The sequence below is a fragment of the Rhinoderma darwinii genome, chromosome 4, assembly GCF_050947455.1.
Source record: "Rhinoderma darwinii isolate aRhiDar2 chromosome 4, aRhiDar2.hap1, whole genome shotgun sequence".
Classification (NCBI taxonomy): Eukaryota; Metazoa; Chordata; class Amphibia; order Anura; family Rhinodermatidae; genus Rhinoderma; species Rhinoderma darwinii.
In genome coordinates, this window is record NC_134690.1 from 283,397,764 (window position 1) to 283,412,098 (window position 14,335).

The 14,335-nt window shown below is 43.4% G+C and overlaps 1 long non-coding RNA gene across 2 annotated transcripts in view; it reads left to right on the forward strand.

Annotated features, from left to right (window-relative positions):
• The window catches only part of LOC142761139 (uncharacterized), a 39,380-nt gene that overhangs the window by 6,859 nt on the left and 18,186 nt on the right, over window positions 1–14,335 (forward strand). For both annotated transcript variants that reach the window (XR_012883518.1, XR_012883517.1), the window contains exons 3-5: window positions 539–612; window positions 4,125–4,198; window positions 10,024–10,097. This is a non-coding gene — a long non-coding RNA (uncharacterized LOC142761139). The remainder of the gene's footprint in view (window positions 1–538; window positions 613–4,124; window positions 4,199–10,023; window positions 10,098–14,335) is intronic.

Here is a 14,335-nt window from a genome sequence, read left to right on the forward strand (position 1 = left end):
GTTAAGTGAGAAATGGTTACTTATACTTTTGGGTAAAAGTATATTTTCAGTCTTTTGTGGGGCTAATAAATGTTAATAAAATTACTCTTGAAAGTATTATCATTACGTTAAGTAGGTGTGATAGAAATAATTCACACAGTTTTGATAATAAAATGATTTTGAGTTGGATTTCCCTGGTCAGGTTGTGTTTGGTTTGTGGTTTGCAAAAGGCTTTTTTTTTCGATAGTAATTGTTCTTGTTAGATATTCTTGAGAATGTGATTGGTGAGTAAATTAGGGAATGTGGTCAGAGACATTTCTATGCTACTTGTGGCTTTTAGTCAGGATGGGGTGGTTGGTGCAGATTCTTGGATAGGAATTCTTCAGGTGGGATCTCTAGTTTGGCTCATCAGAAGGTATCCCAGAAAGGGTTCAATTGCCCTTTAAAAATTACTTTTGATTTATGAGAAACTAGGCACACTAACATCTCTTTACTCATCCAATACATCTATAGCATATACCAGGAACGTATTACCACAACTCTTTTTTTTTTTTTCTAGGTGTCTATTTGAAAGTGAAAAGAAGCAAGATATGGAATCCTCCAGTCAGCGGCAATAGAGGAATCAGAGAACTGGTAATTAATATTATTATTAATTACTGATAATGATCAGGCTAGTTTCTAGCTCTGGACTTTCAGAGGTGTGGTAATACCTTCCTAGTATATAAGAATACATGTCTAGTAGTACATATATTGGCTACAGATATTTCAGGGCATTGTAAATGCCTTTGCATTCTGCACATGGATTCACTGCATTTACATTCCAACATACACATTCATCACCATCTCCCCTTTCCCAATAGGAAATTTTTGCTGTCATGTGGGCATTGTGGCAGGTATGGAGGGCCCTGTGGCCGGCATTGAGAGAAATGAGGTAACTGTGGCTGTCATGGGGCATTATGACTGGCAAAAGCAGAAATAAGGGCATTTTGGCTGGCATAGAGGACATTTTGGCTGTCATGGAGATATTGTGGCCGGGATAAGGGACATTGTGGGTAAAATGGGTTCAAAGTGGCTCTTATGGGAGTATTATGGCTTGCATTTAGGCATTGTTGCTTGAATAGGAGCCATTATGGCTGGCGTTGGAGCATTCCAGATGGAATAAGGCATATAGCGGGTGTCATGTGGGCATTGTGGCTTAAATTAGCAGCATTATGGTTAGAACAAGGCCATTCTAGTTTGCATAGGCTAATAGTGGCATTGTGACTGTCATGGAGGGCATTGTGGCTGACATGTGCCATCATTGCTGGCATAGGGATTTGTGACTATCATGTGGACATTGTGGTTGACAAAGAGGAAATGAGTACATTGTAGCTGGCATGAAGGGCTTTGTTTTTAGGCAAATGAGAGCATTTTGTCTGTCATATGGGCATTGATTATATGTAGCTGTCATTGTGGCCTTGTGGTTGGCATATGGGGCATTGGCAGCATTGTTACTGGCTGTTATGGTGGCATTTTGACTGGAATAATAGACATATCGGGTGTTATTGTGGCTGGCATGGGGGCTTTGTGGTTGTCATGTTGTCATTGTTTTTGGCCAAGGGTGAAGTGAGGGCGTTGTGACTGGCATGGATGGGCATGTGAGGACACTTTGGCTGTCATGGAGGCAATATGGTTGGTATACGGGCATTGGAGGTTTGTGGTTGTCGTTTTGGCAATGTGGCTGGCATAAGGGTTATTGTTTCCGGGATTAAGTACATTGTATCTGGTATTGTGGCTGGAATGTGGAATTATGTCTGGCATGACGGCTTTGTGGTTGCCTTGGGGATATTGTGGTTGGCTAAAAGGAAATTAAGGCATTCTGGCTGGCATGGAGGTCATTGTAACTGGCATAGGAAGAAGTGAGGGCATTTTGGTTATAGTGGGGATTCGTGGCTGGCATAAGGGCATTAAAGGCTTTTGCTGGTCAAAGAGGCATTGTGGCGAGCATAAGGTGCATTGACTGCATTGTTGCTTTAATAAACTACATTCTGGCTGGCATGGGGGTTTTGTGACTGGGAAAATGGATATAGCTGTTGTCATTTTGGCATTGTAGATTGCACAGGGGCATTGTGGGTGGTATGGAGACTTTCCTTTTGGAAAGGTGGTCGATGAGGGCATTCTGGCTGGCATGAATTTAATTGTGGCTGTAATAAGGACATAGTGGCTGAGATAACAGATATTGTGGGTGTCATGGTGGCATATTGGCTCTTATGGTGAGCATTGTGACTTGAAAATATGAGTTTTTGCTGGCGTGGAGGACTATAGCTGGTATAAAGGATATGATGGCCTTCATGGGGCAATGAGATTGATTAGAGGATCATTAAGCTTATTGCAGTTGTCTTTGAGGAATTCTAATTCAGTGTGGAAGTCATGGGGGCATTTTAATAGTTATGAAGGTATTAGGGCTGGCAAGGAGGGCATTGAGGTATTTATGTGGGCATTGTGGCTGGTAAAATGGGCAATGAGAGCATTGTAGTTGTCATTGGGGCATTTTGGCCATTGTAGGGCAATAGTTTCTGTCATGGGCACTGTGGCTCTCATGTGGGCTTTATTGTGAGTTTCATAGGGTATTGTGACTGGGATTATGAACATTGTGGATGTCATGAGGGCATTTTGAGGAGATAAGAAATATTGCAGATGGGGGTTTAGTAAATTTCATGGAGTCATTGTGGCTGGCAAGATGACTTTTTTGACTGTCATAGGGCATTATAGTTGTCATAGGGGCACTGAGGCCATAGTGGTTGTCATGGTTTTATTGCGGTTGGCTAAGGGGGGCATTGAGGGCAATGTGTCTGGAATAAGGGGAATTGTGAGAGGTATAAAGGATACTGGGGACATTGTAGCTGTAATGGGGGCATTTTGGTTTGGATATGGGATATTACTGATTTCATATAAGCATGTTGTCTGCCACGGGGTACTTTGACTGTCATGGTGATTTTGTGGTTAGTTAGCATTGTGGCTGGCATGGATGAAATTGTGCCTAACATTGGGGGGCATTTTAACTGTTATAAGGGACATAGCAGGGGTCATGAGGGCATTGTGTCTGGCAGGTGTCATGGCTAGCATGGGGATTTGTATCTGTCATTTGCTAGTTGGCAAAGGGGGAAGTGAGCGCATTGTTGCTTTTTATTGCAGCATAAACGGAGGCAATATTGCTGGCATAAGGCATAGTGGCTCTTATAAGAACCTGGTGGCTGGCATGGGGCATAGTAAATGGCATAAGGTACTTTGTGGGTGTTATGGGGGCATTATGGCTGGCCTGAAGAGCATTGTGGCTTTTTTTGGGGTATTGTGGCTGGTATAGAGGGCAGTCTGGTTGTCATGTGGGAATTTTGGTTGGCCTAGCTGGTATTGTGGCTTGCATAGGGTTCATTAAAGGCATTGTGGTTGTCATGGGGAAAGGTGGTTGGCACTGAGGACTTTGTGGCAGGTACTGCAGATTTTTAGGTATTGTTCTCAAATGGGCATTGTGCTGTAATTGGAACATTGTGACTGTCATGACTTCTTAGTTCATTAGAGCAAAGAAGAAAAAATAACTTTACTCAAAAGGGTTTTTGTTCAAGGAGGCATAAGTTAAGTGAGAAATGGTTACTTATACTTTTGGGTAAAAGTATGTTTTCAGTCTTTTGTGGGGCTAATAAATGTTGATAAAATTACTCTTGAAAGTATTATCATTACGTAAAGTAGGTGTGATAGAAATAATTCACACAGTTTTGATAATAAAATGATTTTGAGTTGGATTTCCCTGGTCAGGTTGTGTTTGGTTGTGGTTTGCAAAAGGTTTTTTTTTTCGATAGTAATTGTTCTTGTAGGATATTCTTGAGAATGTGATTGGTGAGTAAATTAGGGAATGTGGTCAGAGACATTTCTATGCAACTTGTGGCTTCTAGTCAGGATGGGGTGGACGGTGCAGATTCTTGGATAGGAATTCTTCAGGTGGGATCTCTAGTTTGGCTCATCAGAAGGTATCCCAGAAAGGGTTCAATTGCCCTTTAAAAATTACTTTTGTTTTATGAGAAACTAGGCACACTAACATCTCTTTACTCATCCAATACATCTATAGCATATACCAGGAACGTATTATCACACCTCTTTTTTTTTTCTAGGTGTCTATTTGAAAGTGAAAAGAAGCAAGATATGGAATCCTCCAGTCAGCAGCAATAGAGGAATCAGAGAACTGGTAATTAATATTATTATTAATTACTGATAATGATCAGGCTAGTTTCTAGCTCTGAACTTTCAGAGGTGTGGTAATACCTTCCTAGTATATAAGAATCCATGCCTAGTAGTACATATATTGGCAACAGATATTTCAGGGCATTGTAAATGCCTTTGCGTTCTGCACATGGATTCACTGCATTTACATTCCAACATACACATTCATCACCATCTCCCCTTTCCCAATAGGAAATTTTTGCTGTCATGTGGGCATTGTGGCAGGTATGGAGGGCCCTGTGGCCGGCATTGAGAGAAATGAGGTAACTGTGGCTGTCATGGGGCATTATGACTGGCAAAAGCAGAAATGAGGGCATTTTGGCTGGCATAGAGGACATTTTGGCTGTCATGGAGATATTGTGGCCGGGATAAGGGACATTGTGGGTAAAAAGGGTTCAAAGTGGCTCTTATGGGAGTATTATGGCTTGCATTTAGGCATTGTTGCTTGAATGGGAGCCATTATGGCTGGCGTTGGAGCATTCCAGATGGAATAAGGCATATAGCGGGTGTCATGTGGGCATTGTGGCTTAAATTAGCAGCATTATGGTTAGAACAAGGCCATTCTAGTTTGCATAGGCTAATAATGGCATTGTGACTGTCATGGAGGGCATTGTGGCTGACATGTGCCATCATTGCTGGCATAGGGATTTGTGACTGTCATGTGGACATTGTGGTTGACAAAGAGGAAATGAGTACATTGTAGCTGGCATGAAGGGCTTTGTTTTTAGGCAAATGAGAGCATTTTGTCTGTCATATGGGCATTGATTATATGTAGCTGTCATTGTGTCCTTATGGTTGGCATAAGGGACATTGGCAGCATTGTTACTGGCTGTTATGGTGGCATTTTGACTGGAATAATAGACATATCGGGTGTTATTGTGGCTGGCATGGGGGCTTTGTGGTTGTCATGTTGTCATTGTTTTTGGCCAAGGGTGAAGTGTGGGCATTGTGACTGGCATGGATGGGCATGTGAGGACACTTTGACTGTCATGGAGGCAATATGGTTGGTATACGGGCTTTGGAGGTTTGTGGTTGTCGTTTTGGCAATGTGGCTGGCATAAGGGTTATTGTTTCCGGGATTAAGTACATTGTATCTGGTATTGTGGCTGGAATGTGGAATTATGTCTGGCATGACGGCTTTGTGGTTGCCTTGGGGATATTGTGGTTGGCTAAAAGGAAATTAAGGCATTCTGGCTGGCATGGAGGTCATTGTAACTGGCAAAGGAGGAAGTGAGGGCATTTTGGTTATAGTGGGGATTCGTGGCTGGCATAAGGGCATTAAAGGCTTTTGCTGGTCAAAGAGGTATTGTGGCGAGCATAAGGTGCATTGACAGCATTGTTGCTTTAATAAAGTACATTGTGGCTGGCATGGGGGATTTGTGACTGGGAAAATGGATATACCGTATTTTCCGGACTATAAGGCGCACCGGATTATAAGGCGCACTTTCTATGAGCGCCTTGTAAGCAATCATGTTTCATATATAAGGCGCACTGGATTATAAGGCGCAGCACATTACCGTTAAATAAACCATTGCTCAGACTGCAAGTCAAAATTTATTACACTTTTTAACAATAACTTGCAACTGGTTCAGCTGTAATTGCAAATCAAAACGTTAAGGGTATGTGCACACACACTAATTACGTCCGTAATTGACGGACGTATTTCGGCCGCAAGTCCCGGACCGAACAGTGCAAGGAGCCGGGCTCCTAGCATCATACTTATGTACGACGCTAGGAGTCCCTGCCTCGCTGCAGGACAACTGTCCCGTACTGTAAACATGATTATACTACGGGACAGTTGTCCTGCAGCAAGGCAGGGACTCCTAGCGTCGTACATAAGTATGATGCTAGGAGCCCGGCTCCTTGCACTGTGTTCGGTCCGGGACTTGCGGCCGAAATACGTCCGTCAATTACGGACGTAATTAGTGTGTGTGCACATACCCTTACCGTACTTTTTCAGTTCATTCCTCCACCAGAAATCCATCAAATCCGTCATCTTCAGTGTCGGAGTTGAACAGTTGGGCGATTTCGGCATCAAGCATGGGGTCCTCCTCTTCATTATCCGAGTCGGTTTCGTTGCTGCTGCTAGGCTCTTCAGTGGTGATTCCAGCCTTCCTGAAAGCTCGGATGACACTGGAGACTGATACATTCTTCCAGGCATCCACGATCCACTGGCACATAGTGGCATAACTCGCACGGCGTTGCCTCCCTGTTTTGGTGAATGTGTGGTCACCTTCTGTCATCCAATGCTCCCATGCAGCTCGCAATTTAACTTTAAATGACCTGTTGATGCTGATATCTAGCGGCTGGAGCTCTTTGGTTAATCCACCAGGGATGACAGCAAGCTCCGAATTAGTTTTCTTCACTTGGGCTTTGACAGTATCGGTCAAGTGGGCGCGCATCGAGTCACAGACCAATAGGGATGGGGATTTGTGAAAAAAGCCACCCGGTCTCTTGACGTAGACCTCCCTCAGCCACTCACTCATCTTCTCCTCATCCATCCAGCCCTTTGGGTTAGCCTTAATGATGACACCAGCAGGAAAATTTTCTTTAGGCAAAGTCTTCCTCTTGAAAATTACCATGGGTGGTAGTTTCTGGCCATTAGCCTGACAAGCGAGAACTACAGTGAAAGATGACTTCTCATTTCCTGTGGTACGTATAGATATCGTACTGGTCCCTGTTTTCTCAACAGTACGGTTTACGGGGATATCGAAAGTGAGGGGAACCTCATCCATGTTAATAATGTGTTCTGGCTGGATATTCTTTTCATTTATCTTGGTTATGCAGTAGGTGCGGAAAATGGCCAGCTTCTCTTCATAATCCTTTGGTAATTGCTGGCACACAGTAGTTCTGGTGCGAATGGAGAGATGACGCCTTTGCATGAAACGAAAGCACCATGAAGGACCTCCTCGAAAGTCCTTGATCTCCATGTCACGTGCTAAAGCAGTGGCTTTGAGTCTAATAGAGACAGTGGAGACGCTTCTACATGCGTTTCTCTGTTCCATAACCCACTGTTCTATTTTGTCCTCCAACTGTGGCCACCTTGCTTTGTTTCCTCGGAAACTCAGTTTGGTCTTCTTTACTTGGCGGAGGTCATCTTCTTGTTTTCTCCACTTACGCACCATGGATTCATTAATGTTGAATTCTCTTGCAGCTGCCCTATTTCCATGCTCTACTGCATAACTTATAGCTTTAAGCTTGAAACCTGCATCATAAGCATGTCTCTTAACAGGAGGCATTTTTTGGGGTAGTGGGTATAGTTAACGCTAAAGCAAAGATATATTGCAAGGATCCTACAGAGCTGTAAGTATCACTCAGTGTGGCTCCTGATTACGGTGGCCGTAATGCTCAATCCATTTATGGATACTGTAAAAACCCAAGTGAAGAATAAATTCATAGGCGCACGGGGGGGAGGAGCATGGTGTGTGCTGTGGTATGCCGCCGCCGACCCCTGCCGCCCACGATAGAGGTAAAGGATCCTGTATGAACCCCTCTCTTTACTGTCGGGTTCATATATAAGGCGCACCGGATTATAAGGCGCACTTTCTATTTCTGAGAAATTCTCAACATTTTATGTGCGCCTTATAGTCCGGAAAATACGGTAGCTGTTGTCATTTTCGCATTGTAGATTGCACAGGGGCATTGTGGGTGGTATGGAGACTTTCCTTTTGGAAAGGTGGCGATGAGGGCATTCTGGCTGGCATGAATTTAATTGTGGCTGTAATAAGGACATAGTGGCTGAGATAAGAGATATTGTGGGTGTCATGGTGGCATATTGGCTCTTATGGTGAGCATTGTGACTGGAAAATATGAGTTTTTGCTGGCATGAAGCACTATAGCTGGTATAAAGGATATGATGGTCTTCATGGGGCAATGAGACTGATTAGAGGATCATTAAGCTTATTGCAGTTGTCTTTGAGGAATTCTAATTCAGTGTGGCTGTCATGGGGGCATTTTAATAGTTATGAAGGTGTTAGGGCTGGCATGGAGGGCATTGAGGTATTTATGTGGGCATTGTGGCTGGTAAAATGGGCAATGAGAGCATTGTAATTGTCATTGGGGCATTTTGGCCATTGAAGGGCAATAGTTTCTGTCATGGGCACTGTGGCTCTCATGTGGGCTTTATTGTGAGTTTCATGGGGTATTGTGACTGGGATTATGAACATTGTGGATGTCATGAGGGCATTTTGAGGAGATAAGGAATATTGCAGATGGGGGTTTAGTAAATTTCATGGAGTCATTGTGGCTGGCAAGATGACATTTTTGACTGTCATAGGGCATTATAGTTGTCATAGGGGCACTGAGGCCATTGTGGTTGTCATGGTTTTATTGCGGTTGGCTAAGGGGGGCATTGAGGGCAATGTGTCTGGAATAAGGGGAATTGTGAGAGGTATAAAGGATACTGGGGACATTGTAGCTGTAATGGGGGCATTTTGGTTTGTATATGGGATATTGCTGATTTCATATAAGCATGTTGTCTGCCACGGGGTACTTTGACTGTCATGGTGTTTTTGTGGTTAGTTAGAATTGTGGCTGGCATGGATGAAATTGTGGCTAACATTGGGGGCATTTTAACTGGGATAAGGGACATATTAGGGGTCATGAGGGCATTGTGTCTGGCAGGTGTCATGGCTAGCATGGGGATTTGTATCTGTCATGTGCTAGTTGGCAAAGGGGGAAGTGAGCGCATTATTGCTTTTTATTGCAGCATAGTGGCTCGTAAAGGGATATTGCCAGTTTTTAAATACCACTTGGGCATAGGGGCTGGCTTAAAGGGCATTGATTATTGCATGGAATAGAGTTGATTGTGACTTAAAAGGAGGCAATATGGCTGGCATAAGGCATAATGGCTCTTATAAGAACCTGGTGGCTGGCATGGGGCATAGTAAATGGCATAAGGTACTTTGTGGGTGTTATGGGGGCATTATGGCTGGCCTGAAGAGCATTGTGGCTTTTTTTGGGGTATTGTGGCTGGTATAGAGGGCACTCTGGTTGTCATGTTGGAATTTTGGTTGGCCTAGCAGGTACTGTGGCTTGCATAGGGTTCATTAAAGGCATTGTGGTTGTCATGGGGAAAGGTGGTTGGCACTGAGGACTTTGTGGCAGGTACTGCAGCTTTTTAGGTATTGTTGTTCTCAAACGGGCATTGTGCTGTGATTGAAACATTGTGACTGTCGTGACTTCTTAATTCAGGAGAGCAAAGAAGAAAAAATAACTTTACTCAAAAGGGTTTTTGTTCCAGGAGGCATAAGTTAAGTGAGAAATGGTTACTTATACTTTTGGGTAAAAGTATATTTTCAGTCTTTTGTGGGGCTAATAAATGTTAATAAAATTACTCTTGAAAGTATTATCATTACGTTAAGTAGGTGTGATAGAAATAATTCACACAGTTTTGATAATAAAATGATTTTGAGTTGGATTTCCCTGGTCAGGTTGTGTTTGGTTTGTGGTTTGCAAAAGGCTTTTTTTTTCGATAGTAATTGTTCTTGTTAGATATTCTTGAGAATGTGATTGGTGAGTAAATTAGGGAATGTGGTCAGAGACATTTCTATGCTACTTGTGGCTTTTAGTCAGGATGGGGTGGTTGGTGCAGATTCTTGGATAGGAATTCTTCAGGTGGGATCTCTAGTTTGGCTCATCAGAAGGTATCCCAGAAAGGGTTCAATTGCCCTTTAAAAATTACTTTTGATTTATGAGAAACTAGGCACACTAACATCTCTTTACTCATCCAATACATCTATAGCATATACCAGGAACGTATTACCACAACTCTTTTTTTTTTTTTTCTAGGTGTCTATTTGAAAGTGAAAAGAAGCAAGATATGGAATCCTCCAGTCAGCGGCAATAGAGGAATCAGAGAACTGGTAATTAATATTATTATTAATTACTGATAATGATCAGGCTAGTTTCTAGCTCTGGACTTTCAGAGGTGTGGTAATACCTTCCTAGTATATAAGAATACATGTCTAGTAGTACATATATTGGCTACAGATATTTCAGGGCATTGTAAATGCCTTTGCATTCTGCACATGGATTCACTGCATTTACATTCCAACATACACATTCATCACCATCTCCCCTTTCCCAATAGGAAATTTTTGCTGTCATGTGGGCATTGTGGCAGGTATGGAGGGCCCTGTGGCCGGCATTGAGAGAAATGAGGTAACTGTGGCTGTCATGGGGCATTATGACTGGCAAAAGCAGAAATAAGGGCATTTTGGCTGGCATAGAGGACATTTTGGCTGTCATGGAGATATTGTGGCCGGGATAAGTGACATTGTGGGTAAAATGGGTTCAAAGTGGCTCTTATGGGAGTATTATGGCTTGCATTTAGGCATTGTTGCTTGAATAGGAGCCATTATGGCTGGCGTTGGAGCATTCCAGATGGAATAAGGCATATAGCGGGTGTCATGTGGGCATTGTGGCTTAAATTAGCAGCATTATGGTTAGAACAAGGCCATTCTAGTTTGCATAGGCTAATAGTGGCATTGTGACTGTCATGGAGGGCATTGTGGCTGACATGTGCCATCATTGCTGGCATAGGGATTTGTGACTGTCATGTGGACATTGTGGTTGACAAAGAGGAAATGAGTACATTGTAGCTGGCATGAAGGGCTTTGTTTTTAGGCAAATGAGAGCATTTTGTCTGTCATATGGGCATTGATTATATGTAGCTGTCATTGTGGCCTTGTGGTTGGCATAAGGGGCATTGGCAGCATTGTTACTGGCTGTTATGGTGGCATTTTGACTGGAATAATAGACATATCGGGTGTTATTGTGGCTGGCATGGGGGCTTTGTGGTTGTCATGGTGTCATTGTTTTTGGCCAAGGGTGAAGTGAGGGCATTGTGACTGGCATGGATGGGCATGTGAGGACACTTTGGCTGTCATGGAGGCAATATGGTTGGTATACGGGCATTGGAGGTTTGTGGTTGTCGTTTTGGCAATGTGGCTGGCATAAGGGTTATTGTTTCCGGGATTAAGTACATTGTATCTGGTATTGTGGCTGGAATGTGGAATTATGTCTGGCATGACGGCTTTGTGGTTGCCTTGGGGATATTGTGGTTGGCTAAAAGGAAATTAAGGCATTCTGGCTGGCATGGAGGTCATTGTAACTGGCATAGGAAGAAGTGAGGGCATTTTGGTTATAGTGGGGATTCGTGGCTGGCATAAGGGCATTAAAGGCTTTTGCTGGTCAAAGAGGCATTGTGGCGAGCATAAGGTGCATTGACTGCATTGTTGCTTTAATAAACTACATTCTGGCTGGCATGGGGGTTTTGTGACTGGGAAAATGGATATAGCTGTTGTCATTTTGGCATTGTAGATTGCACAGGGGCATTGTGGGTGGTATGGAGACTTTCCTTTTGGAAAGGTGGTCGATGAGGGCATTCTGGCTGGCATGAATTTAATTGTGGCTGTAATAAGGACATAGTGGCTGAGATAACAGATATTGTGGGTGTCATGGTGGCATATTGGCTCTTATGGTGAGCATTGTGACTTGAAAATATGAGTTTTTGCTGGCGTGGAGGACTATAGCTGGTATAAAGGATATGATGGCCTTCATGGGGCAATGAGATTGATTAGAGGATCATTAAGCTTATTGCAGTTGTCTTTGAGGAATTCTAATTCAGTGTGGAAGTCATGGGGGCATTTTAATAGTTATGAAGGTATTAGGGCTGGCAAGGAGGGCATTGAGGTATTTATGTGGGCATTGTGGCTGGTAAAATGGGCAATGAGAGCATTGTAGTTGTCATTGGGGCATTTTGGCCATTGTAGGGCAATAGTTTCTGTCATGGGCACTGTGGCTCTCATGTGGGCTTTATTGTGAGTTTCATAGGGTATTGTGACTGGGATTATGAACATTGTGGATGTCATGAGGGCATTTTGAGGAGATAAGAAATATTGCAGATGGGGGTTTAGTGAATTTCATGGAGTCATTGTGGCTGGCAAGATGACTTTTTTGACTGTCATAGGGCATTATAGTTGTCATAGGGGCACTGAGGCCATAGTGGTTGTCATGGTTTTATTGCGGTTGGCTAAGGGGGGCATTGAGGGCAATGTGTCTGGAATAAGGGGAATTGTGAGAGGTATAAAGGATACTGGGGACATTGTAGCTGTAATGGGGGCATTTTGGTTTGGATATGGGATATTACTGATTTCATATAAGCATGTTGTCTGCCACGGGGTACTTTGACTGTCATGGTGATTTTGTGGTTAGTTAGCATTGTGGCTGGCATGGATGAAATTGTGCCTAACATTGGGGGGCATTTTAACTGTTATAAGGGACATAGCAGGGGTCATGAGGGCATTGTGTCTGGCAGGTGTCATGGCTAGCATGGGGATTTGTATCTGTCATTTGCTAGTTGGCAAAGGGGGAAGTGAGCGCATTGTTGCTTTTTATTGCAGCATAAACGGAGGCAATATTGCTGGCATAAGGCATAGTGGCTCTTATAAGAACCTGGTGGCTGGCATGGGGCATAGTAAATGGCATAAGGTACTTTGTGGGTGTTATGGGGGCATTATGGCTGGCCTGAAGAGCATTGTGGCTTTTTTTGGGGTATTGTGGCTGGTATAGAGGGCAGTCTGGTTGTCATGTGGGAATTTTGGTTGGCCTAGCTGGTATTGTGGCTTGCATAGGGTTCATTAAAGGCATTGTGGTTGTCATGGGGAAAGGTGGTTGGCACTGAGGACTTTGTGGCAGGTACTGCAGATTTTTAGGTATTGCTCTCAAATGGGCATTGTGCTGTAATTGGAACATTGTGACTGTCATGACTTCTTAGTTCATTAGAGCAAAGAAGAAAAAATAACTTTACTCAAAAGGGTTTTTGTTCCAGGGGGCATAAGTTAAGTGAGACATGGTTACTTATACTTTTGGGTAAAAGTATGTTTTCAGTCTTTTGTGTGGCTAATAATATCGGGTGTTATTGTGGCTGGCATGGGGGCTTTGTGGTTGTTATTGTTTTTGGCCAAGGGTGGAGTGAGGGCGTTGTTACTGGCATGGATGGTATTGTGTCTCGCAAAAGGGGATGTGAGGACATTTTGGCTGTCATGGAGGCAATATGTTTGGTATACGGGCATTGGAGGTTTGTGGTTGTCGTTTTGGCAATGTGGCTGGCATAAGGGGTATTGTTTCCGGGATTAAGTACATAGTATCTGGCATTGTGGCTGGAATGTGGAATTATGGCTGGCATGAGGGCTTTGTGGTTTCCTTGAGGATATTCTGGTTGGCTAAAAGGAAATTAAGGGCATTCTGGCTGGCATGGAGGTCATTGTAACTGGCAAAGGAGGAAGTGAGGGCATTTTGTTTATAGTGGAGATTTGTGGCTGGCATTAGGGCGTTAAAGGCTTTTGTTGGTCAAAGAGGCATTGTGGCGAGCATAAGGTGCATTGACAGCATTATTGCTTTAATAAAGTACATTGTGGCTGGCATGGGGGATTTGTGACTGGGAAAATGGATATAGCTGTTGTCATTTTGGCATTGTAGATTGCACAGGGGCATTGTGGGTGGTATGGAGACTTTCCTTTTGGAAAGGTGGCGATGAGGGCATTCTGGCTGGCATGAATTTAATTGTGGCTGTAATAAGGACATAGTGGCTGAGATAAGAGATATTGTGGATGTCATGGTGGCATATTGGCTCTTATGGTCGGCATTGTGATTGGAAAATATGAGTTTTTGCTGGCATGAAGCACTATAGCTGGTATAAAGGATATGATGGCCTTCATGGGGCAATGAGACTGATTAGAGGATCATTAAGCTTATTGCAGTTGTCTTTGAGGAATTCTAATTCAGTGTGGCTGTCATGGGGGCATTTTAATAGTTATGAAGGTGTTAGGGCTGGCACGGAGGTCATTGAGGTATTTATGTGGGCATTGTGGCTGGTAAAATGGGCAATGAGAGCATTGTAGTTGTCATTGGGGCATTTTGGCCATTGTAGGGCAATAGTTTCTGTCATGGGCACTGTGGCTCTCATGTGGGCTTTATTGTGAGTTTCATGGGGTATTGTGACTGGGATTATGAACATAGTGGATGTCATGAGGGCATTTTGAGGAGATAAGGAATATTGCAGATGGGGGTTTAGTAAATTTCATGGAGTCATTGTGGC